Below are 23,419 nucleotides of genomic sequence, written 5' to 3'. Positions count from 1 at the left end.
GGTGGTACTTTGCCCTTATACAAGCTACCTAATGATTCGTAACGGCGCTCGGCTCCTGACCCCAAAGACGCGGGTTCGATCTCGGTCACGGCGGTTGAATTTCGATGAAGGCGAAATTCTAGAGGCCCGTGTGCTGTGCAATGTCAGTGCACGTTAAAGAACCCCAGGTGGTCGAAATTTCCGGAGCCCTTCACTGCGGCGTCCCTCATAGCCTGAGTTGCTTCGGGACGTTAAACCCGAGTAAACCAAACCGTAACCATTGTTTTTCGGAGTTTAGGAGGGTGATGAAGGTGCATAAACTATCGAGACGCTTCAAACGCCTTAGTTTTTTAAACGGGCATGCTGCTACACCAGGTGAGTTTTTATTTCTGCTAGCGAGAGCTGGGCGCTATTTTGCAAGTCATTTGTATGTGCAAGATTCGTGTACGGCACAGCGGAAGAAAGATTTATAATTTCATAACTCACTATGTGCGAACAATGTTGATGATTATGGGTAATATATTAGAGCTGGAATGACAAATGAGTCGAGCTTTCACACAGGAAAGCCTACTTGGATATGGCAGCACAGTGACGTGTCTATCACAGATACCATGCTAGAAAGTCATCTGCCTCCCAAACCTGTCGATGTTCCGAGTTGTGCCTGTTTCCCTTGAGCAACAATTCCTTACCTAGAAATGAATAAAGCTAGTTTTCTGCTTCATTTCTCATGCTTTTTGTGCGTATTCAAATTGTATTATTCTATTTAGCTCCCGCGATCGCAATATAATAATTTTTTGCATGAATGTGGAATTCGGTAGCATGATATTTGAGGTTTTCCGCTTGTTTACTTGGAATTATCGTTCGATCAGCCGTCATATTCGAACTGGTAGCTGCAGTAGCGCATATCCGCCTTTGTGTTCCGGTGCCGAAATTATACACATCGAATTTTATTGTTATTCATCACGACTGCTGTCTAAAAACCAGGTTGCTAACAAAAACCCGCTGGACATGTTGTCATGACGTCACGAGGTGACGTGACCTCTTTCGACCAATCAGCGCATGTTGTGATGACGTAACAAATCACTCGACCTCCGTCAAGCAATCAGCCTATTTTCGTCTCGCATATCGGCGGTGTTTTTATGTGACGCATTAACAAGGATCTGAGAGAGCGGCTTTTGTGTCGTAGCTTGTCGCTAGAGAGCGAGAGAGAAAAACGGTTAAAGCTTAAAATGGTTGGGGGGGCCTTCATTCCAGAAGCCCATTGGCTTTGGCCGCTGTTCTTGCGCGGTTCACCAACGAACGCTGGCCTTCGGAATGAGCTGGACAGCGCCGCCTATCAGTCCTCAGTTGCAGGGTTATTGATTCTTTGTGTAGTTGGGTGTTTGTGGCATGCCCATACCAAGTGAGCCGCTTCACCGCAAAAGGCACAATGCGGTTCGTACCAATTTGGAAAGATATCGCTGAATTTGACTGCATATATATAAGTTTCAAATTGCCATATCTTTAAAGTGACCGCTTGTGCAGTAATGTTTAGAAATACGCGTATTACTAAACCTGGGCATTCACAATACTGTAGATGAAATTACTCAATGCCATTCGATATCGCAGATGATAGGGCTATCAGGAAGAAGGACAAAAATTGACGTACTCGATAGACTAGTGCTCCAATGCCTTTGGTCTACGGGATATCATAAGAAAAAAGAAAGGCTAATCTCAAAGAGAAGTTTGCGGGCGCTATGGTACGCCAGTTAACGACAGCACCAGCCGTTCTGTTGCAAAGGATGTGGCTTAGGGCGTCGGCTTCTGAAGCCGTGCAAACCGCCAGGCAGGCCTTGCGGGAGGAAAGTGGGCGAGAGGCTGCGTACAGTCCAGCAGCGAAAGAACGTATGGTGCGGTGACTCTCGCCTACTAGGAGTCCTATAATGCTCTGCGGCTTTCCTGCAATGCGCCTTAGCTTTTTCGTTACCGCATCTGGTACATCAATTTATACTCTTGAGTCTCGGGGATTACGCGTCTTTTCAAGTTTTTGATCGAGCTCCGTCTAAATACGGTACAGTTGCTTTGGGTACCGGGGCACAAGGGGTTTCATTTAATGAGGTTGCAGATTCCTTAGCAAGGGCCTCTCCCTGCGGCCCAATTGTTGCTGCCCTGCCAAATTCTGCATACACAGCTGCGCTCAGGTTTCCGCAGCTACACAATATTTCAGGAATTTGCTGCCTCGGCTCTTACATCACCTCCCGGATATCAGCATCTGCTGAATCCTTGGAGTAGCAGACTGGCGCTCGCAGAGACTGGAGGTCTCTTTCACGCTTTTGGGTCGCTGGGTTCCTCTGCTAAATTTCTACCTTCACAGATCTCGTCTGGCGGCTTCCCCACTCTGCCCATTTTCTGCCGAACCTGAGACAATGGATCACTTCCTCCTGTTCTGCCGCCGCCTCTCCTCTTTGAGGAGGCGTCTACAAGAAATTCCGTTCCACAAGTTGGGTCTGCCTGTGTCCACTGCTTTTGTTCTTCCCACTGGCGCTTCTTTGCTTGGAAGAAGCAACGAGAGTGTGGGCTCTGCTATGTAAAACTTCCTTCTGGAAACACTGAGACTCCCATTCTCGAGGTTTTTTTTCTTTCTCCTCTCCGCTCTCAGTCAGAGCGAACTTCAAACATTACATGCGTTATATTCAAATTTGCATATAAAGCTATTGTCCCGTCTTCGATCTCCTAATTAACAGATCCCCTGTCGTTGCGTCGCTTAGTGTGTCAGCCTATATCCAATTACTACTCATATTTCCCGTTTAGCGCTCCTGTTTCCAGCAATTCAGCGCCTGTCTCGTGGACACCCCCCGTAGTTGGTATGTGCCATCTTCATTTGAAGCCAACCAGCCAACCATATGCACACTAGCAAGACACCAGAACAAAAGACGCGAAGGAAAGCACTTTCACTGGGGCCAGACATCAAGCTGCCATGGTATACGAACGGCTTGCTTGTGCGGTTGTGCACTTGACCAACTTAAAAAAGAGCGTATTTTGTGTTGTTGTCACCGTGTGCTTTGTTCTTTGTCTTCGTCAAATACAGCGCTCCCGTGATTTCGCCTCGTGCACGAGCCAGTGCTCGCAACGAACGTCGCGGTGCTCGCGGTGAACCGAACCTCGCTCGACGGCTCGGTCCAGGCGCACTGGTGGCAGCTGGCTGGAACTGGCACGTAAGTCGGCGGCAGGTCGCAATGGCTGGCAGTGGCTGCAGCCTGTGGCTCAAATTCCCGCAAGACTGAAGCGTCGGGCACGCTTTCGCCTCTTTAGTGGTGCATTTTACGCCCAGACCATTGGAAGCTGCTCCCTGCTACTGCTCAGCGAGCGTCCACTGTCTGCACGTATTACTCGTTCCTCAGCCTTTGTGTTCGCGTTTTACGAGGAGTTTTCTGCTGGCTGAACTGTTATTCATCATGTCGTAATGGCAGGGGCTGGGCTCGGGGCTCTGGGGAATATAAGATATGGTGGCATGGTCAAGGCTAGCGCGTAGGATATCTAGGAATCATTTCGAGCGCTACTTCTTCCTGAGTTGAGCTGCGTCAGCGCAAGCGGCAGCGCGAACGAGAAGCACAGCATCGGATGAAAGTACGGCGGTAGCGAACAGGAAGGAGGAGGAGGGTCGAGTTACGGCGAGAGCGCTGGTTGAGGCACGCACACGCAGGTCTCTCGGTTGACGAGGAGGTCCACTCCCTCGCCCGAGGTCTCACTTTACGGGCCGGAGTTGGACCCCCTCCGCCATCCCATGAGCGTCTGATTACCATCAGAGACATCCTTACCCACTACCGAGATACCCGGCGCGTTTACGCACCACCGGCTCCCTCCGTAAACCTAACCCAGGCCTCCCACTGATGCCGACTCCACGCCCGTACTGCTCCCTACCCTATTCTCCCTCATTCCCGCTGCCCCGATCAGTTCCTCTCCTCCTGTAACTTCTGCGCGAAACCGGGAGACTTTCTTCACGTCCTCCTAACGTGCCTTACCATCCCACAGCTTTCATACCCAATCTCGGCGGAATGATACAGGAAGGCTCTCCTGGCCAACTCCGTTGCTGCTGATCAGCGCCGGATAATTACCGACGCCCGGAAGCGGATAGCCCTCCAAGGGCTGTCCTTCTGTCCTGTAAGGCCAGCCCCCTTAGGGTTGCCTCGTCCCATGTGAGAGGGGAGGAGAGAGGGTGGGGTTTTCCCTTTCTTCACTGTTTGTCAATAAACTTTTTCCGAGGCCAAACGCTGCCGCCGCCGTTTGGCATTGCATTTTTCTTATGCTATCGAGTATCGTTGAAATACATCGACAAATGCGCTCAAATTTCGCAGTACCGTTTATCGTATTGCTCTTTTCCTTAAATCCGCCCTGGGTACCTTGTGCGATAGCGAGTGCATTGCATCTTTTCATTACTTTGTCTCGTTATTCCTCAACCTGCAACGTTGCATTTCGCAGCGCTCTTGGCACGAAGGAACTCGTGAGAGGGACTCGCAACGGCATGGACAAGCAGCAGGCTGCCACGAGCAGCTCGGAAGAATGCGTGGAAGAATCGTAAGCGCACAGGCTATATTTAGCCAATGTTTTCGTTGCTTTCGTGTTGTGTGTGGCGATGGAGGCGAAATTCTAGAAGCCCGTGCGCTGCGTGATGTCAGTAGAAGGAAATGGCTATGTTGCCGGCAGCCGGCGGAATAGGCGAAGAGGATGCCGGCCGCGTCGTCGTATTGGCTCGCTGGTGTCACGAGATATGCGCAGCAAGGGTAAGGAGCACGAATGCAGTGCTACGTTCCATCGGTTCTGTGACAGCGGATTTGCACGACTTTTGGGGACGCAAAAGACAGAAATTCACAGGCCGCGTCGAAAGGAAATTTTTCGCTAAACCACGCTTAGCTGAGCTAAACTGCAACCATTCTTCAGGAAAGGGAAATGCGTACTGCCTGACTCCTTTGCGGATACCTTAACCGCCGTGAGGGGAGGGATGAGAAGAACGTGAACGAACAAAGGAGATGGTGCTTTGTTAAGGGCTCCATGCACTTTCACGATCTGAAATGCGCGAGGCGAAAGCCTTTCCACGCAACTTTGGCTGCTACTGTTTATGCATCTGATGAGTAACTAGTCATGCCTGGTTAATGACTAGCTATTAATGACTGGTTAGTGATTAGTTAGTCATGAGACTCATGACTTATTTGTTGATGACTAACTAGTCACAATTGATCAACTAGATATGGTTGGTTAACGACTAACTAGTCATGACTAATTAGTCGATGACCGGTTATTGACTAGTTAGTCATGACTTGGACTAATAACGACAAGCTATGACTTTCACTTCAATATGTAACGGACGGACGGACAGTCATGGCCGCGAATACTAGCTGATAAGGTTTTGGCCTTGAGGAACGTAACAATGTATTCGTGCTCCTTACATTAGCTCCGCACGTCACGTGACGCCAGCGAGCCAATAAGGAGACATGGCTGGCATCCTCATTTTCCGGTATTCTGCCGGCTGCTGGCAACATAGGCACTTCTTTAAGGATATTTATACCATGCGTATCAACTGCTGGGCTGGATTGGCACAGAGACCGATTCGCTGGACAGGCCGTGAATTTCTGATCGCTGATGACAGCCTGCGCAGGATCTTTACAGCGTTAAGGGAATTAATAAAAAGGCGACAGCGCGACGTCAACCCGGTTTAAATTAGAAAAATCGGCCTCCAGGGCAATAATTCGAAGTTTCCAAGAACGCTCGAACGTGTAGATCCAGTTCCAGCTGTAGAAATACGAGTTCAGATTCCTCCTCTGTGCACCTCTAATTTGTACCTATAGTTTCGATCCGTTATATATGTGCCAGTATAGCGAAAATTTGCATAAAGTTTGGGGGCCGCGCTTGTGGCGCAGAATGTTTCAAGCGATGTTAAATGACTTGACACGTTCCTGAGGATAATATTAGTAATTGAGATGCAGCTCAAAATATGTGCGGGATTGGCAACAACTATTCCCGCCCCCAAACTTTGCATTCCGAGGACCTTCAGACGGCCATTACGGCTGAACCGGTTGTCACAGGGGATTCCGGATGGTGGCAAACGATTTGTCGTGTTGTGAAGCATATGTCTTAGAAATTTATTAGCTGATATTACAAGCTAATATCAAGGACATAAGGTAGGTGGCTTATATCGCAATAGTGATGAAAAATCCATGAGGTAGATGGCGTTGCTTGTGTCTTAGAAGCGAGGTTTCTGGAAAGGAAACATCCGTCGATGTTTGGATTTGCTCTTCTCCACCTTTGCTGATAACACCGACGTAAACACTTGGAGCCCGTAACTAACGCTTTTAAGTTGAACACTGAGGCAGTGTCGGTGGAAGATTTTTTTCTTATTTCACTCCCATTTTCCTCCGTTCCCATACGGCGCGGTTGAGGAGTCCACACAGAAGTGAGATAGTAACTACGCCATTTAATTTCCATTTTCATTTGTAGGTCACTTTTGGAGGGGTGGTTTATTGACAAAATACATTGCTTGACTTATATTCGAAGAAAAAAAAATGGAAGGGGGGGGGGGGCGTGATTATGAGCATTTGTATAAATACCCCAAAGAAAAGTCCTCGCTGGAAGATGGGCTCCCCCGTCCCTCCCCCCCCCCCCCCCCCCAAGTCCGCCAGTGGGCTAATGGGGTCTTTCTAAACTAAATTTCTTGTTTGAGAGCAGAAAGGTGGGACTGCAGCTCTTTTCCTCCAATCCACCCTTCATGCCTTTGTGATAGCGCATGCATTACATCTTTTGATTATTTTGCCTCCTTATTCCTCACCCTGGAGCGTTACGATTCGCAGCGCTCTTTGCACGACGGAACCCGTGAGCGCGACTCGCAGCGGTATGGGCGAAAAGCAGACTTACACGAGCAGCTCGGAAGAATGCGTGGAAGAATCGTAAGCGCTCGGGCTACTTTTATCCAGTGTTTTCGTTGCTTTTTTGATGTGTGCACCGATGAAGGCGAAATTCTAGAGGCCAGTGTACTGTGCGATGTCGGTGCCGCGCCCGCATTTTGATGGAGGCAGAGTGGAAAAGTCTCACGTTCTGTGTACGATGTCACTGTATATCAGTTACCTGTCCTTAGGTTGTCTCTGTTAATCCGGAGTCATACTCTACGGCACCTCCTTTTCTCTTCCCTCTTACACTACATACCTTCCCCGACGGCGTGGTTGAGCGGTCCATTGAGAGTGAGCCAGCTGCTGCACCTTTTCTTTCCTTTCTTTTCCTCACAATTTGTTTGCGTATTTACTGCTCCTGACACCCCATCGAATGCATCCATGCACTGAAATCACGTTGACTGAAACCTTTGGAATTGTAGCAGGAGCATTTAAATTGGTCTTTAAGGAAAGCAAATGGCTCAGTAACTGTTTCAAATATCTCGGTGGGCACCGGAACCGCGCCCGTAAGGTAAATGATAAAGGAGGGAGTGAAAGAAAAAATGAAGAAAGAGGTGCCGCAGTGGAGGGCTCCGGATTAACATCGACCACCTGGGGTTCTTTAACGTGCACTGATATCGCACAGCACACGGGCGCCTTGTACGTTTCGCCCCCATCCAAATGTTGGCGCCGCGATCGGGTTTGAACCCGGGTATTCCGGCTCAGTAGCCGAGCGTCCTAATGAATGAGCCACTGTGGCAGGTATGGGAGCATTGAAGTCTTTGCATGGTTTCAAGCAGATCACACAGGTTGGTAAATTCGTTATTGAGGAAAGGAAATGGCGCAGGATCTGTCTCACATATCTCGGTGGACACTTTAACCATCAAACATGTTGCTCTTCAACATATGCAATAGAACATCGTTAGTTATTTCGCGTATATATTGTCCTGGCGGGAAAGAAATTTCTAACGCATGCACTCCTGCATCCGGTGATGAATCGTCTTTCCCACTGTCATCGTTGTCCTCGTTGTCCTCTGCGCTTTGCCCTTGCCGTCGCCTGCCTCGAGGCCCACAGGCTCCACGTGGTTCGTGGGGAAGGGAAGCTGAGGAGAGGCCCTTGCCAGGGGGAGGAAAGCGCGAGCAACTTCCTTCCCAGCTAATTGGAAAAACCTTCTCTGAAGCCGTAACTGGTCCGCTATTAGCTATGAACGTAACTGGACAAGGAAATGGCGCAAGCGTTCGCAATAGAGCGAGGTTTAACCACAAGAAGTTTCTGAAGAGACTACGGCACCTATTTCTTTCTCTTTTCTTTCACTCCCAACTTCCTCTTCCTTAGGCGTGGTTGAGGTGGTCATCGAGATATGTGAGACAGATATTCCACCATTCCAAAACCAATTTTAAAAGAGCTATCTCTATCACTTTTGTATTTCTGACCACAGCGGCCGTTGTTACCATCGCATATGGTTTGCGTGTTTCGTGAACTCTGCCAGTAACGTTATCTAGGGCGCTGTCGCCTGCTTTGTGGCGCCGGTCACAGACACTTTGGCGTCGCATTCCTTCGCGTGTTAGTGATGTCGGTGCCGCGACAGCTACAGTGGTGTTTGGCTGACACTGCGAATATTGCAGCGAGACTCGCAGAGATATGACGGGAAACCCTGCCTGCACTCGCTTTCTCGGGAGCCACTGCTCATTTTCGCGCCGTGGATCATAAACTATGATTTATTCACTGCTATGATTTGATTCAGCACATCGTGGGAACTGATTGTTCAAGTGTATGCTAAGTGAATTCTATTGGTGTTCCATATATCGCCATGGACTGTAAAGGCCATTGCGTGATAGCGGTTTGCCTTCACGGGCTTACGTGAACACTATACAATTTTTTTCAATAATCTACGAAGCTAGGGTACATACTGCGCTCATTAAATTGTGTGCACTCACTGTGCACAAAATGATTCCTATGTATCGCATGAACAGTATGCACGGAATGATGCACGAACTGATGTACTTAAAATATCAGCTGCGCCATTTGGCAGAAGCTTAACACCTCTGGTGCGCGGACAAATGTTATCTGTATTTTAGGGAATGGTGTAACATAGATGTGTAATGTATATTGAGATACATCCCTTTTAGACGTAAAATAACGGGGAGGCCATGCGCGTCAATAAAACAATGAAAAATATTTTCTGTTCTCCGTACATTGGCTCAGCGCTGCGCTTACCACTGCTGACCACCAGCGCAACCACTTTTAACCTGCCACAACAGCAAAGAAATGGTGTGCGAAAACCTCAAGGGCCTGGCCGCGGCAGAGTAGGTGGACAGCGAAACATCGGCCCACCTGCCCTAGCGTGCCCGATTTTGGACTTGTCCACGCGTAAAGTAGATGCCATCGGAGAAGGAAAAAACTCAGGGTAGGCGGTTTCGTCGCATTTTTTGGCGCCGCTCCCCACTGCTTCCCCGCTACTTGGCTGCCGTTTCAGCGCCCTTGCGGATGCGCAGAAGAAGATATAGCAGAGGACGCCGCTGTTCCTAGCGTCACTATTTGCTGCGCCGTCGGCCGAAAACTCCCAGTAGTCCTTGCGAAAGCGCGTGACTTCCGGCACGCTTTTTTGCGTGCAGCTCGGATAGCGAGGGCTCCTGAGCTTTCCTTCTTCCTCCATGGTATCTGCCATGCGAACACCCCCCTCGCCCGCGTGTTTCGGTTATCCGTTGTCATGGGGATTGATACGCCGTTATTCGTCCGCCAACCGCTATGAAGGTAACTGAAGGAAGAACTGGCGCCAGCGGCTGTAATTCGTGGCCGCTGGATTGCATAGGAAATGTCACCCACCCCTGCCCTCACTATCCGAGCTGTACGGCAAGAATATGCCGGAAGTCACGTGTTTTCACAAGGACTACTGGGAGTTTTTGGCCTATGGCGCAGCAATAGTCACGTTGGCCGCAGTGGCGCAGTCTGTTGCATTATCTCCTGCGCAAGCGCCAGCGCGCGGAGACGACGCCAACAAACCAGAGGGAGCACTCACGTCTAACTTCAAATAATGTGACCTAACGGCCTCTCCTAATTTTTTTCCTTCCTTCATGCCATGCTCTGAGCAATGTCATTTTTAAGACCTTTAGCTCTTACGTTTGTCGAGGAGGCGTCTGTCTGCACCGAAGGTCAAATTGACCGAAGCAGTCACTATGCGCACACACAGTCACATAATAACAGTGGGCGAGTAGCGCCTTAACTCATACCTATAATTTCTATCCGTTAGATATGTGCCAGTATAGCGACCATCGAAGTGGGACCCCTCCGTGGTATTACGATTTGCATGAAATTGCATCTGGCATCGAAACCTGAAGCACCTGAGTTGCGGCTAGTGGGAATAAAAGGGCAGGAAGAGGACAGGGAGGGAAAGAAGTGGGGGACCATAGAAGAAAGGATAGGGGAAGGGTGGCATTATGCACTTCACAACTTTTCATTTCTGCCCCCCTCTTTCCTTGTCCTGCAGAGTTACAATTCGCAGCGGCCTTGGTACGAAGGAACCTATGAGCCCGACTAGCAACAGCATGGACGAAGAGCAGGCTTCCACGAGCAGCTCGGAAGTATCCGTCGAAGAATCGTATGCGCTCGGCCTACTTTTGGACAGCGTTTTCGTTGTTTTAGTGTTGTGTACGCCATTGCCTCTGATTCTGTGACGCTCCTGATATTTTAAAAATAATCACTCACAGCACACAGTGTGTTAAGACATCAGCAGAGTCACGTCTGTACCCGTTTCGTAGAACTCCTTATACATAATGCGCTTTTGCCTGGAAAGCCGCGGTCGGGAAAAAAAAGAAACACCTCAAACCGAATATTGACGGCTACGGACTTATCTTCGTACAGCGATTAAAATTGTCCTGCTGCTGACCCGAAAGACGCGGGCTCGATTCAGCCACGGCGGTCAAATTTCGATGGAGGCGAAATTTTAGAAGTCCTTGTACTGTGCGTTATCAGTGCACGTTAACCCCAGGGGGCCGAAATCTCCGGAGCCCTTCACTGCGGCGGCTCTCATACCCTGAGTCGCTTTCGGACGTTAACCCCCCATAAACCAAACCAAACTTTGTATGTTCGGGAGGACAATATTTCTAATTGAGATGAAGCCCAAATTATGTGTGGGATTCGCAACGACGACCTTTTCCGCCTCCAAACCGCACACTCCTAGGACCTTCAGAGGGCCATTACGGCCGAATTGTTTCTCGCAGGGGGTTCCGAATGACGTCAAACAATTCATCGGGTTGTGGTGCACGCGTTAAGTTCATTAACTGTTATAACGAGAAAATATACCGTATATTACGAAGGTGGCAAAAACATGTGGTAGATGGCGCAGCTTTGTGACTTAGAAGGGATATTTCCGGAAAGGGAACATACCTGGGTGTTTGGATTTCGTCTTCTCCACGTTTGCTGAGCATATCTGTGTAAACTCCTGAAGCTCCCGTAGCTGGCGCGCTGAAATCGAGCACTGAGGCAGTGATGGCGGATAATTTTTTTTATGCTTCCGCACGTGCACTTATGCATTGCGGAGAATCCACTTTGGCTGCTGACTGCCTTCGCCTTTCTGCTCTTCGCATCCCCTACTTCCAGCACTTAATTTCCGCGTGCCTGTAGTAAAACAGTGCCATATTTTCGTGGCTCCCCACGTGCACTTATGCATTGCGGAGAATCCACTTTGGCTGCTGACTGCCTGTGCCTTTCTGCTCTTCGCATCCCCTACCTCCAGGCTCTTAATTTCCCCGTGCTTGTAGTAAAACATTGCCATGTTTCCATGGCTCCCCACGTGCACTTATGCATTGCGGAGAATCCACTTTGGCTGCTGACTGCTTCTGCCTTTCTGCTCTTCGCATCCCCTACCTCCAGGCACTTAATTTCCGCGTGCCTGTAGTAAAACAGTGCCATATTTTCGTGGCTCCCCACGTGCACTTATGCATTGCGGAGAATCCACTTTGGCTGCTGACTGCCTGTGCCTTTCTGCTCTTCGCATCCCCTACCTCCAGGCACTTAATTTCCCCGTGCTTGTAGTAAAACATTGCCATGTTTCCATGGCTCCCCACGTGCACTTATACATTGCGGAGAATCCACTTTGGCTGCTGACTGCTTCTGCCTTTCTGCTCTTCGCATCCCCTAACTCCAGGCACATAATTTCCGCGTCCTTGTAGTAAAACATTGCCATATTTTCATGGCTCCCCACGAGCACTCATGCATTGCGGAGAATCCACTTTGGCTGCTGACTGCCTTTGCTATTCTGCTCTTCGCATCCCCTACCTCCAGGCACTTAATTTCCGTGTGCTTGTAGTAAAACATTGCCATAATTTCGTGGCTCCCCACGTGCACTCATGCATTGCGGAGAATCCACTTTGGCTGCTGACTGCCTCTCCCTTTCTGCTCTTCGCATCCCCTACCTCCAGGCACTTAATTTCCGCGTGCTTGTAGTAAAACAGTGCCATATTTTCGTGGCTCCCCACGTGCACTTATGCATTGCGGAGAATCCACTTTGGCTGCTGACTGCCTTTGCCATTCTGCTCTTCCCATCCCCTACCTCCAGGCACTTAATTTCCGCGTGCTTGTAGTAAACCATCGCCAAATTTTCATGGCTCCCCACGTGCACTCATGCATTGCGGAGAATCCACTTTGGCTGCTGACTGCCTCTCCCTTTCTGCTCTTCGCATCCCCTACCTCCAGGCACTTAATTTCCGCGTGCTTGTAGTAAAACATTGCCATAATTTCGTGGCTCCCCACGTGCACTTATGCATTGCGGAGAATCCACTTTAGCTGCTGACTGCCTCTGCCTTTCTGCTCTTCGCATCCCCTACCTCCAGCACTTAATTTCCGCGTGCCTGTAGTAAAACAGTGCCATATTTTGATGGCTCCCCACGTGCACTTATGCATTGCGGAGAACCCACCTTGGCGGCTGACTGCCTCACCTCTCCTGCTCCTCTCTTGCCCTCTGCGTCTAGGCCTTCAGGCTGCGCGTATAGCGATAAAAGCAGCGAGGTCATTATGCTTGCCCACTTACACTTTTACATGAATTCCGGAGAACTTACCTTGGCAGCTGACTTCCTCTGCGCTTGTGCCCATGCTGGGGTGGTATTCTACCGGTGTCGCCTTTTGCGACATGTCGCATTAGGGCGGGGCCTAAAAAAGTGCGTACAGTTGCTCGAGGAAACGGAAAACGCCCCTGGCACTTTCGTCTGCGGTGCTTTCATTCACTCCGAGAAGCGACAATTTACCACTGCTGATTCACTAGCAGCAGTAGTTTCGTATCTTTCATAGCAAGAATATTTGCCATCACATGACGTCTAATGTTCAAAAAACATTTGCAAATTTGATATAAACTCGCTTTACTTCATTTCAGTCTATAAAACACCGCGAAAAAGCTTCAAATCTAATTTTGTTTCGTTCCGGATGGTTGTGCTAGGTTTCGGCTGCGTTTCGGGCAGTTGCAGACGGTAGCAGTGTAGCTGGAGGTCCCATTAGGCTTGCGCGCTCCAGAATCGAGAGCATATCAAAAACTAGGCTGAATTGCGGCTTAAACTTTATCGTCAAAGCAAGGTAAGGCATAGCGAAAAGCAACAACACCAGTAGTTGCCGGTAAACATGCCGACCGGAATCGCAAGGACGGTTGAATTGGCTGAAGCGGGCGGCTCTCGCTTGGAAGGACGCCGCCATGTTTTCACGCTAAGGGCGCAAAAGCCGCAGGTGCCGATTGCGTTCGTACGCTAACGGTAGCCCGTCGCCCGCGCGAATCGCTTCAGCGCATTCCGTTGTTCGACTAAGCGTAGTAAATTGGGGCGACGTCACGATGACGCAGCAGGAAGGCGGATCCGTGTCGTCACGCCGCCGTCACCGCGGCTCGAGCCAATCAGTGAAGAGCGAATGCGACATGTCGCAAAAGGCGACACCGGGAGAATACCACCCCTGGACCCGCTTGCTCGCTAGCGCGCCTTTTATCAGTGCCTACACTTACCGCACGATAATAGTTTGGCAGATTATCGGACGCATTACCTCTTGCTGCTGTTGCTACTGCTGCTCTTGCTGCTGCTGTTCACACGGCAGAGTTAGGCTAATTGTTAACGTCGGTTAAGGTCTCCACTATAAAGGAAAAAAGCGGTTGCATACTTGAGCTTTAGCGTGCCCTTGTGACAAGGATATTATTAGGCGGACAAAATAAGTGCATTGGCATTCTTTTCTTTTTTTTTTGCTTGAAAGTAAAGGATATGCATCCAATAAACAAACTTGAAATTCATGAAGGCCTTTTCACTGAGTAATGGTTTTTAAGCGTCTATCTGTTCTGTCGTTTTCTATGTCTGCTCTGTTATGAGTGGTGATTTAGGTAATAATCTTTAACTCGCACGCACTTCAACATCACTCGAAAATTGTTGAACAGTTTGATAATAGTTTAAAGCGCAACTTCAAGCAGGCACGTGCTGATTTGAACGAGTCACTCTATTTGACAAACGTGCGTCCCATCTTAGAATATGGTTGTGCGACTTGGGATCCTCCAACAAAAACACTTATCAGCGAACTCGAACGAATTCAAAAACGAGCAGCAAGGTTTGTGTCCGCAAACTATGAATTGACCAAAAGCTGCTCTCAGATTTGCAAAAATTTGGGCTGGACTTTACTGCAAGACAGACGCAAATACCTAAGACGCAAATACGCAAGACAGGCGCAAATACCTAAGACGGCTATTTCACAATAATTTTATAGGCTCAACAGGTTTGTCTAAATATTCAGACATGAAAGCTCCCAGGTACATATCCTCCCGTTTAGATCATTCTTTAAACGTTCAAGTATACCAGTGCCCTATAAATGTCTTTAAAAACTCATTTTTCCCAGAACAGTGCATGACTGGAATAAATTGCCGGAAGAAGTTGTCTTAGCCCCGCAATCTTCTTTTGAAAATGCTCTGTCGCGACTTTTGTTGAATTAAATTTTTTTTCGTCTTTCTTGCTTTCATGATCCTTTAGTTATAAGTTTACTTAGTATTGGAATGCGTGGTATTTTTATTTTTTATTGTTTGTTTGTTTCGTACGCAGTGTCATCTGCATGACAATGTATGCTTTGCAACTGTATCCCCCCTGCAAAAATGCCCTGAACGGGCGCTGTAGGTACGTGAATAAATAAATAAATAGTATAAAATGGGGTTGTTCAAACGTATGTTCAAAATAATTTCCTTTTCTTCCCTTCCCTTGTGTTGCCTTTATCTTTCAGTGCGCTCAAACACAGCGTTTGGTTTGCGAGTGACCACCGGTGCCAGACTGGTTCATTTGCCCAACGGCCACTTTGGGCCTTCCCTCGCAGGCACTCAAACATCCTGTGCCTCTACACCTGGTTTCATGACAGCACCCGTGTCTACCTCATCCTGGAGTATGCACCTCAGGGGGCGCTGTACCCCCGTCTTCTTGACGCAGGGCGATTCACCGACCAACAAGCAGCCACGGTGAGTGCCCCGTCCTTTGATCACTCGTGTTTCACCCCCGTCATGTGTCACTGCCGTCACCACAGCTTTCAGTGATGCTACAACCCCTCCTCTGATGATGTGACAAAAGCGCTGTGCCTCTGGGCACAAGCCAGTAGTCTGATCTTCAGGGCTGGTTACTGATGGCGGGTGGTTCTTCTCGATAACGTTGAAGAACAGGTCAACGAAAGGGGTATCGAACAATGTGGTTGTTTGGGAGCCACAATGTTAACGCTTATAAAAGGTTTACAGGCAGATTAGGGCGGACACGTAATAGGCCGGATTAAATGATGGGGCTGAGAAAGAAGGCTGACCACATTTACCTTCCCATTTCTGCAGCTAATTCGTACATCCCCAATGTTTTGGTGTTGAGCTGACCTTCGGAGAAAGTAGTGGTTATAGGGGTGTGCGCTTGGAATTTTCTCACGCCCGGATCGAATTCCAATCGACAAAAATATTTCTAATATTCTCTGCCAAAGTCAATATCCTTATGAAACTAATAACCATGCGAAACAACGAACAGCTAGCGGCGCTGCTGCGATACGGCGCTACAGTTTGAGCTGCAGCTGTCAAGGGACGCAAGGCTGATCTCCAAAAGGAGGACGCAGCACGAAGTCCGTGTAATAACTCTATGATCATCATGTTATACGTAAAAGAAAACTGCTGCCTCTGTGGCGGTCATGTTATCGTTTCAAGAAGGTTTCTGTTCTACTGATAAACAAAGCGATTAAATTATCGCCGCATCTCAATCGAGGAGTGGGGTGAAAGCTGTATGACCCACGGCTACCCAGATCGGGCATCAAGCCACGGTCTGCTAAAACTGCCTCATCCCAGCCGCGTTACCCGGACTTGTTGGCCAAGTATGAGCAGTATGATACAGCTGTTTTAAATGTTCCTACTTAGGGCTATCGACAAATAAAACAGCTGTCTTACCGGTGCGCTCCTATGGGGCCGAAACGTGCAGGCTAACGAAGAGGGTTCAGTGTAAGTTGAGGAGGACAACGTAATGAGCTATGGAAAGAAAAATGACAGGTGTAACGCTGAGAGATGGGTAGCGGGCAGAGTGGCTGAGGGAACAAACGTGACTTAATGACTTGCTAGCCGAAATCAAGAGGAATAAATGAGCTTGGGCAGGGCATGTAATGCGAAAGCAAGACAACCGCTCGTCCCTAAAGGTAGCGGAGATAATTCCAAGAGGACGCAAGAGTAGCAGGGGGCGGAAGAAAGTTAGGTGGGTGGGTGAGATTAAGAAGTTGCGAGGATAAGGTATATGCAGCAAGCAACGGACAGGGTTAATTGGAGACACATGGGGGAGGCCCGTGCCCTGCAGTGGGTGCAGTCAGGTTGGTGCTCATGATGGTGATGACTATGAGCAAAATGAATGTCGCCAGATAAATGGACCGGATCGCTGCACTCAAGCCTCAGTACCGCGCTGTCCGATCTCGGCAGCATGCTGTGGGGCGCGGGGGAGGGGGGGGGGGGGCGACCTTTAGTTTTGTGTAACAAAAAAAAATAGCCAGTTAAGACCAAGGAATTCGTATTTTCGGCTCTCATTCCTTACAATGATGCAGTGAAAATTCCTGCATTTTCTGCTTTGTTATTGCTTTTTCGTTAATCATTTCCATTTCAATAGAGATTAGTGAAGGCCAAAGAGCTGCGAATTTCCACGTGCTACTCGTTACGATTGTATTTCAGGAAGGAATTACCTTTCTGAAGAGATGGGCGCCATCACCATCTAAAAGTCAAGTGATAAAAGAAAAAGCTTAGAATCCAATATGGAGCTTTCTTCATTCATAATAAACGCTAGAAGAAAGAAAGCATGTATATGAATAGAATAAACTCCTACTTCGTACTTAACTTACAGAACTCATTAGAGTATCGATCTACATTAATGCCATATTTACTCCCTGACTGGTCGACCCGTTGCATATTGTCGATCCCTTGTACGATTGGTCGATGTAGTTGCTTTTGTTACAAAGCGCGGACACCTTCTCCCATACAGTACACCTACCAGCTGTGCCAGGCCCTCAAGTTCTTCCACAGCCGCAAGATGATCCATCGGGACATCAAGCCAAAGAACTTGCTCCTTAGCTTCAACGGCGAGATAAAGATCGCGGACTTCGGCTGGTCCGTGCACGCGCCCTCTTCAAGGTGGGCACACTGGCTAGTTTTCACTTGCGATGTTCGATTGTCAGCAGATGCTGTACTCGTTGACAGTACTCTGGTGTTTTTTTCGTTATATCTGCCTAGTATGCTCTGTACAGGGTGTACCGTATTGATCTTTCCGGTTTGTAAATCATCCTGCACAAACTACTGGACTATTTCGGCTCAAGCACAAACAACGAGGTAGCTTATGATAGTCTCCGTTTTCCGATAAATAATTTAAGATCGGAGCATACCTGGAATGATTAGAATCGGCGAACAACTGCAGTCGTCTGCGTAGAGGATTTTCGTGAGGGCAAACGAAATAGCCGATTTGAGAGGCTGCATCATCTGCGGTAATGTGAGGCCTGCCACAGATCCAAGCAGGGTCACTGCTTTTCTCGCACTTCGCCAGATGGCGCAGCCTCGCAATTGGCTACTACGCTCGATTCGACGAAAATGCTCTACGCAGGCAACTGCAGTTCTTCGTCGACTTCAGTCAAAACAAGCAAGTTCCGGGGCTAAATTATTTATTGAAAAACGCACACCATCACAAGCTGCCCTGTGGTCTATGCCTGGGACCAAGTAAGCCTGTAGTTTGAGCAGGAGAAATTTTTAAATCCCGGACTTATAAATATGGAATACCCTGTCTACAGTTCCTTTGTGTGAACAAAGTACCAAAGGAGACGTTTAGGGCAAAAAACGAAAGCTATACTGTTTGCTTCAAAAAACAAACCAGTAAGCTTGGTTTGTGGACTGCGCTTCGGCAGTTCTCCACTCGATACAGTAGAAGAGCTCAAAGTTTTAGGGCTGGCATCACAACCTTATCAGTTGGGATGCACATATTAAGTAACTGGTCAAAAAGCTCTCTTGCACTGTTTGCTTACCTTGCTTACCACAAAAATATTGAGACATGTTTCCAACCAACATTAATTATGCTTCAAGAAAAATCTTTCACTCTCTCTTTCGGTCCCACATTAACTATTGCACATTAATTTGGGCCATGATTAATAAAAAATAACAGTATTACATAGGCTCAGAAAAGAAACTGTCCGCTGCATTGCTAATGTTCCATACTGCCACCACACTCTCGAGCAGTTTGCTCAATTCAAGATAGGTAGTGCCGCCGCAGTGGCTCATTGTTTATGGCGCTCGGCTGCTGTCACCTAAGACGCGGGTTCGATCCCGGCAGCGGCGGTCGAATTTCGATGGAGGCAAGATTCTAGCGGACCGTGTACTCTGCGATGCCAGTGCACGTTCTACGGGGCCGAAATTTCCATAGCCCTTCAGTACGGCGTCCCTCAGAGCCGGAGTCTATTTTTGACGTTAAACCCCCATAAACCTTAAACCAACATATTTAGTATAGAGCAAATATACAATTACTGTCTTCCATAACTGCTTGGAGGAGAAATTCTAGAGGCCCGTGTATTGTGCGATGTCAGTGCACGTTAAAGAACCCCAGGTGGTCGAAATTTCCGGAGCCCTTCATTACGGCGTCTCTCATAGCCTGAGTCGCATTGGGACGTTAAACCCCATAAAACCAAACCAAACCTAACTGCTGCACTTTTCGAGGGTATGTTAGCAAGACTTCTTAAAAAAATTGTGTCGTCTTAGATTGCAAACTCACGCAAATCGAACATGGTCATCTGAAAAATTGCTTGTGCCACGGCCGAGCACAAATCATCCTCTGACACAACATACTATGCACCATTTCTTACAAATACGCTCAAAAGAGCAAACAAGGAAGGGGAATGAGGGGCTCGTTGTAAATATGACAGAAGCCAACAGCCACAGAAACCAAGAGGCACAGGGGATTTTTTTTAATTAATTTATTTATTTAGTGGTGTTGATCAATTTAGAATATTACTGAATATGTCATTGCTTAAAGCTAATTGATTTGAAAAGCAGAAGAAAAAACAACCACTGCCGCCGGTGGGATCCGAACCCACGACCTCCGAATTACGCGTCCGGTGCTCTACCTCTGAGCTACGGCGACGGCTGTCTACTTCTGCTTTCGGGGTATTTATTTTAAGCGTAACCCGACCTTGAGAGTGTTCACCAGCGCCACCCTCGTCCATAGCGGCGGGCGCAGTACGTCATGCATCACAGCGACGGTCACGTAGGAAGGTGATCGAACGGTGAGGGTAGAAGCTTGCGAGAACCCTCTTATGCTACGTATGGTATCAAGACTGCAAAAATCGAGGCCTTCGTTAGCTATAGAGCAGGCAAGGGAAGGCAAAAGAGGGCTCCTTATGGCATAAATGACGGAAGCCGATAGTCACTGAAACCAAGGAGCATATGCAATGTTTTCATCACTGAAGTGTCATCATAAATTAACTGCTTCTACTTAGTGCAGCTGCGCCCTTCGGTTAGCCTCAATGCAGCAATTTCATTGCTTAAAGCAGCTATCACGTCACGACTCACGATGCGGAAACAAGAAACCAAAAGTGGCTTGAAGAACTACCTGCGAGCGATGGTCAGTGACTGCAAAAAAAAACAGCAAAACCGCTGTTTGTTGTTAACTGTTTGTTGTTAGCTGGTAGGCACATGACTAGTAATAGCGAGCGATAGATTGCCTCTTAGTGCAAGCTGCAAATATACCGGGTGTTTCAGCGAACACTTTAAAAAATTCCCATAAGTAGAATTTTATTGGTAAATATATGGCTTTTGCAGCATAGTATTACTATAGTTGGCGGACAGCAGAAAACCGGTAAGTCATATTAGGTAGTAAACTGGTTCATTAATTTTTTAATAATTAACTTTTTAACTATTACAGTTAGGCGCCTAGTTGCAATTAGATATTTTTGTAGCCGGTCGTTAGTAAAAGCCATATTAGTTTTTAGAATTTCGAAAACGCAATTACCTCACCACTGTGGCTCGACAAAGTCTGGCTGTTTCGTGCGAAAAATACATGCGCTATCGAAAGCATGCAGGCGAAGCATCCCCTCCAGTGCAAGTAACTAGTCGAAAAAGCCAAATTTTGTCGAGCCACAGCATCTAGGATAATCGCATTTTCGAAATTCCAAAACTGATACGGCTATTACTACCGACCGGCTACAAATATCTAATTGCAACTAGGCGCCTAACTGTAATAGTTGAAAAGTTAATTATTAAAAATTAGTGAATCAGTTTACTACCTAATATGATTTACGGGTTTTCTGGTGTCCGCCAACACTGGTAATACTATGCTGCAAAAGCCATATCTTTACCAAGAAAATTCTACTTATGAGAATTTTTGAAAGTGTTCGCTGAAACACCCGGAATGTACGCATGTTGAATCTTGCATTGTTACCTGCAGGCGACATACAATGTGCGGAACTGGGGAGTACCTGCCGCCGGAAATGGTGATGCACTTCGCATACGACGAGAAGGTGGACCACTGGTGTCTGGGCATCCTCATCTACGAGATGGTGGTGGGCAGCGCACCCTTTGCGTCGGACTCATTTGACAAGACCCGTGAGCTCATAATGATGGCCAAGCTTTAGTTCCCGCACCATGTCGGTGCCGATGCTCGCGACATCATCGGAAAGGTTAGAAGCACGCATTGCGCGAAATAGTGTACCCCCTGTGGCTACATGTTGCATCCGTGTCTGTCAGTGAAGCATACGTGCTGAGTTTGGTGTCCTTTTCCGCGCTGCGGATATACACTGCTGACTCAGCAGAGTTGTGTTCTCTTCCTATTTGTGCCACACCTTTCGTCTAGCAATGCTGGCATATTGCACTGAAAGAGACCTGTGCCTATACGGTTTTCTTCTTCAGAAGTAGCGAATGTGGCAATAGGTTCTGTTAGTGGAAAAAGCGCTTACTTTATAGAAATATATTCAGTTTTTGATAGATGCAGTAGATCAACTGAGAGGTATGTAGGTTAAGGTATGATAGGGTAGGTGGGAGTGTAGGGTACGGTAGGGTTGGTAAGGCACGTAGGTTAACAGGTTATGGTGCCGTAGTGTAGGCAGTTTAATGAGGGTAAGTAGAATAGTTAAGGGGACGTAATTGTAGGTAATATACGTAAGGGTATTAAGGCTAGGGTACGATGCGTAGGGGTTGGTAAGACAAAGCATGTGTGTTAGGTAGGGAGATGGACATGCTGTTTAGTTTTAAATATGCGGACGACTGCAACATATATTATTTTCGCAGCTGGTCCGGATACGTGCCGTAGACCGCATTTCCTTGGATGAGGTGCTGGCCCACCCGTGGATCACGAAGAACGCCGACACCACAGTGGTGTCCACGACTTTCTGAAAAGATCCCCGCTGGCATCGCTCATTGCGTTCACTGGGCACGCTCATTTTGTCGTGCACATTTTACGAGGCATCTCAAATCCCTTCTATCGGTTTAGGTGTTTGTTTCGTGTTTTTTTTTGCGCATTCATATTGTCAGTACATGTAGTACAGCATTTATAGGGCATTCATTGGGTAAATTTTTACTTAGTTTCGTACAGGACGTTTTTAGAATACTCGTTATTTTTATTCACAAAGTTACGAGCATTCATTTGGATCGTTCACCGGTGAAGATTGGAGGCATTGTGTTCTGAGAACGCTAGTTATTTTTTAAGTTCTATGCTTCAACTAGTTTATCTGATCACATCCCGCGAACAAAAAATTGAACAGGATATCCTTAAAGGGAGGCAGGAGGAATTTATGTTGTATCGATAGAGTACCACCTCCTAACCACAAAAAGATAACTCTTACCTGCAAATAAAGGTCTTGAGAAGTGAAGTACAGGTACCGCTGTCACAGGCTCATCTCGCAGGCACAAGTGCAATGACGAATAGCTGAAAAGAAGGAATGGATCTCTGAGGCTGACCAACGTGCTTGAAGGTTACGCGTTTGTGTATCGGACCTTCGGTCGTGTCGCACGCATGGGCACTAACCACCGGCCAAGCTCCGGGGAGCATGCCGCTATCTAATGCGCGATAACCCACTCGCCCTCTTACGCACCGAGTGAGCTATAAAAACAGTCGCTGAATAAAGCAGGTCGTTCAGTGTTCTGTAGCTGCGTCCACGTTTGACTTCGGCCAGTGGTGAAATGATGCTTGGCGTCAGAAGTGGGATGATCCTCAAGCCTGCTGTTCGTGGATTCCACTCGTCATGCTCACCCGCCGACGGACGACCGACCCGGAGCAGCTTTGCAGACATGGAAAGCATCAAGCTTTCAGAACCACTTACCCTGTCCGGGCAAGCCGGAAGAAGATGGAAGCTTGTCCACCCAAGTTTTGAACTCTTCTTGGAGGCAACGTCACCTGAAAATCCAAAGACTGAAGCGGCGAAAATGGCGCTCTTGCTCAGCGTAGCAGGCGAAGTTGCGATGGATATTTACAGCAATTTCTCGTTCTTGGAGACAAGGCAAACAGGACTTCAAAGTGGTTGTCGCCATGTTTCAGGAATACTTCGCTGGAAAGAACTAAGTGCACGAAAGGTATATGTTTCGTAAACGCGTGCAGTAGCCGGCAGAACCTTGCGAAGAATTTTTGCGAGAGGTGAAGAAACAAGCGAGGTTGTGCAATTTCGAGGCCCTAACTGACGACATGGAACATGACTAAGTGGTTTTCGGCACAAATTCTCCCAAGCTACGAGAGCAAATGCTCAGAGAAAAGTATTTAGCGCTCGAAAGAGCTATGAGCTTATGCAACGCAGCTGAAACCGCTGCGTTGAGATATGGTTCAAGACAGAGACAGAATCTATGCAATAACTTCAAGAAAAGAGCATCAGCCAGCCACGTGCCCCCGTTGCGGCCGGACACATCCGTCATTGCGCTGCCCGGCATACGGAAAAGGGCATCAGCCAGCCACGTGCCCCCGTTGCGGCCGGACACATCCGCCAATGCGCTGCCCGGCATGCGGAAAAGAGCATCAGCCAGCTACGTGCCCCCGTTGCGGCCGGACACATCCGCCAATGCGCTGCCCGGCATGCGGAAAAGAGCATAAGC

At 48.1% G+C, this 23,419-nt stretch overlaps 1 pseudogene; it reads left to right on the top strand.

Moving 5' to 3' along the window:
- The first annotated feature begins 4,480 nt into the window (after positions 1-4,480).
- LOC149356945 (aurora kinase C-like) lies at positions 4,481-23,417 on the top strand (annotated as a pseudogene).
- Positions 23,418-23,419: the final 2 nt, after the last annotated feature.

The sequence above is a fragment of the Amblyomma mixtum genome, chromosome 3, assembly GCF_055824585.1.
Source record: "Amblyomma mixtum isolate Tamu chromosome 3, ASM5582458v1, whole genome shotgun sequence".
NCBI classification, from domain to species: Eukaryota; Metazoa; Arthropoda; class Arachnida; order Ixodida; family Ixodidae; genus Amblyomma; species Amblyomma mixtum.
The sequence above is the reverse complement of the archived record's forward strand: the minus strand, read 5'-3'. Positions and strand labels throughout refer to the sequence as shown.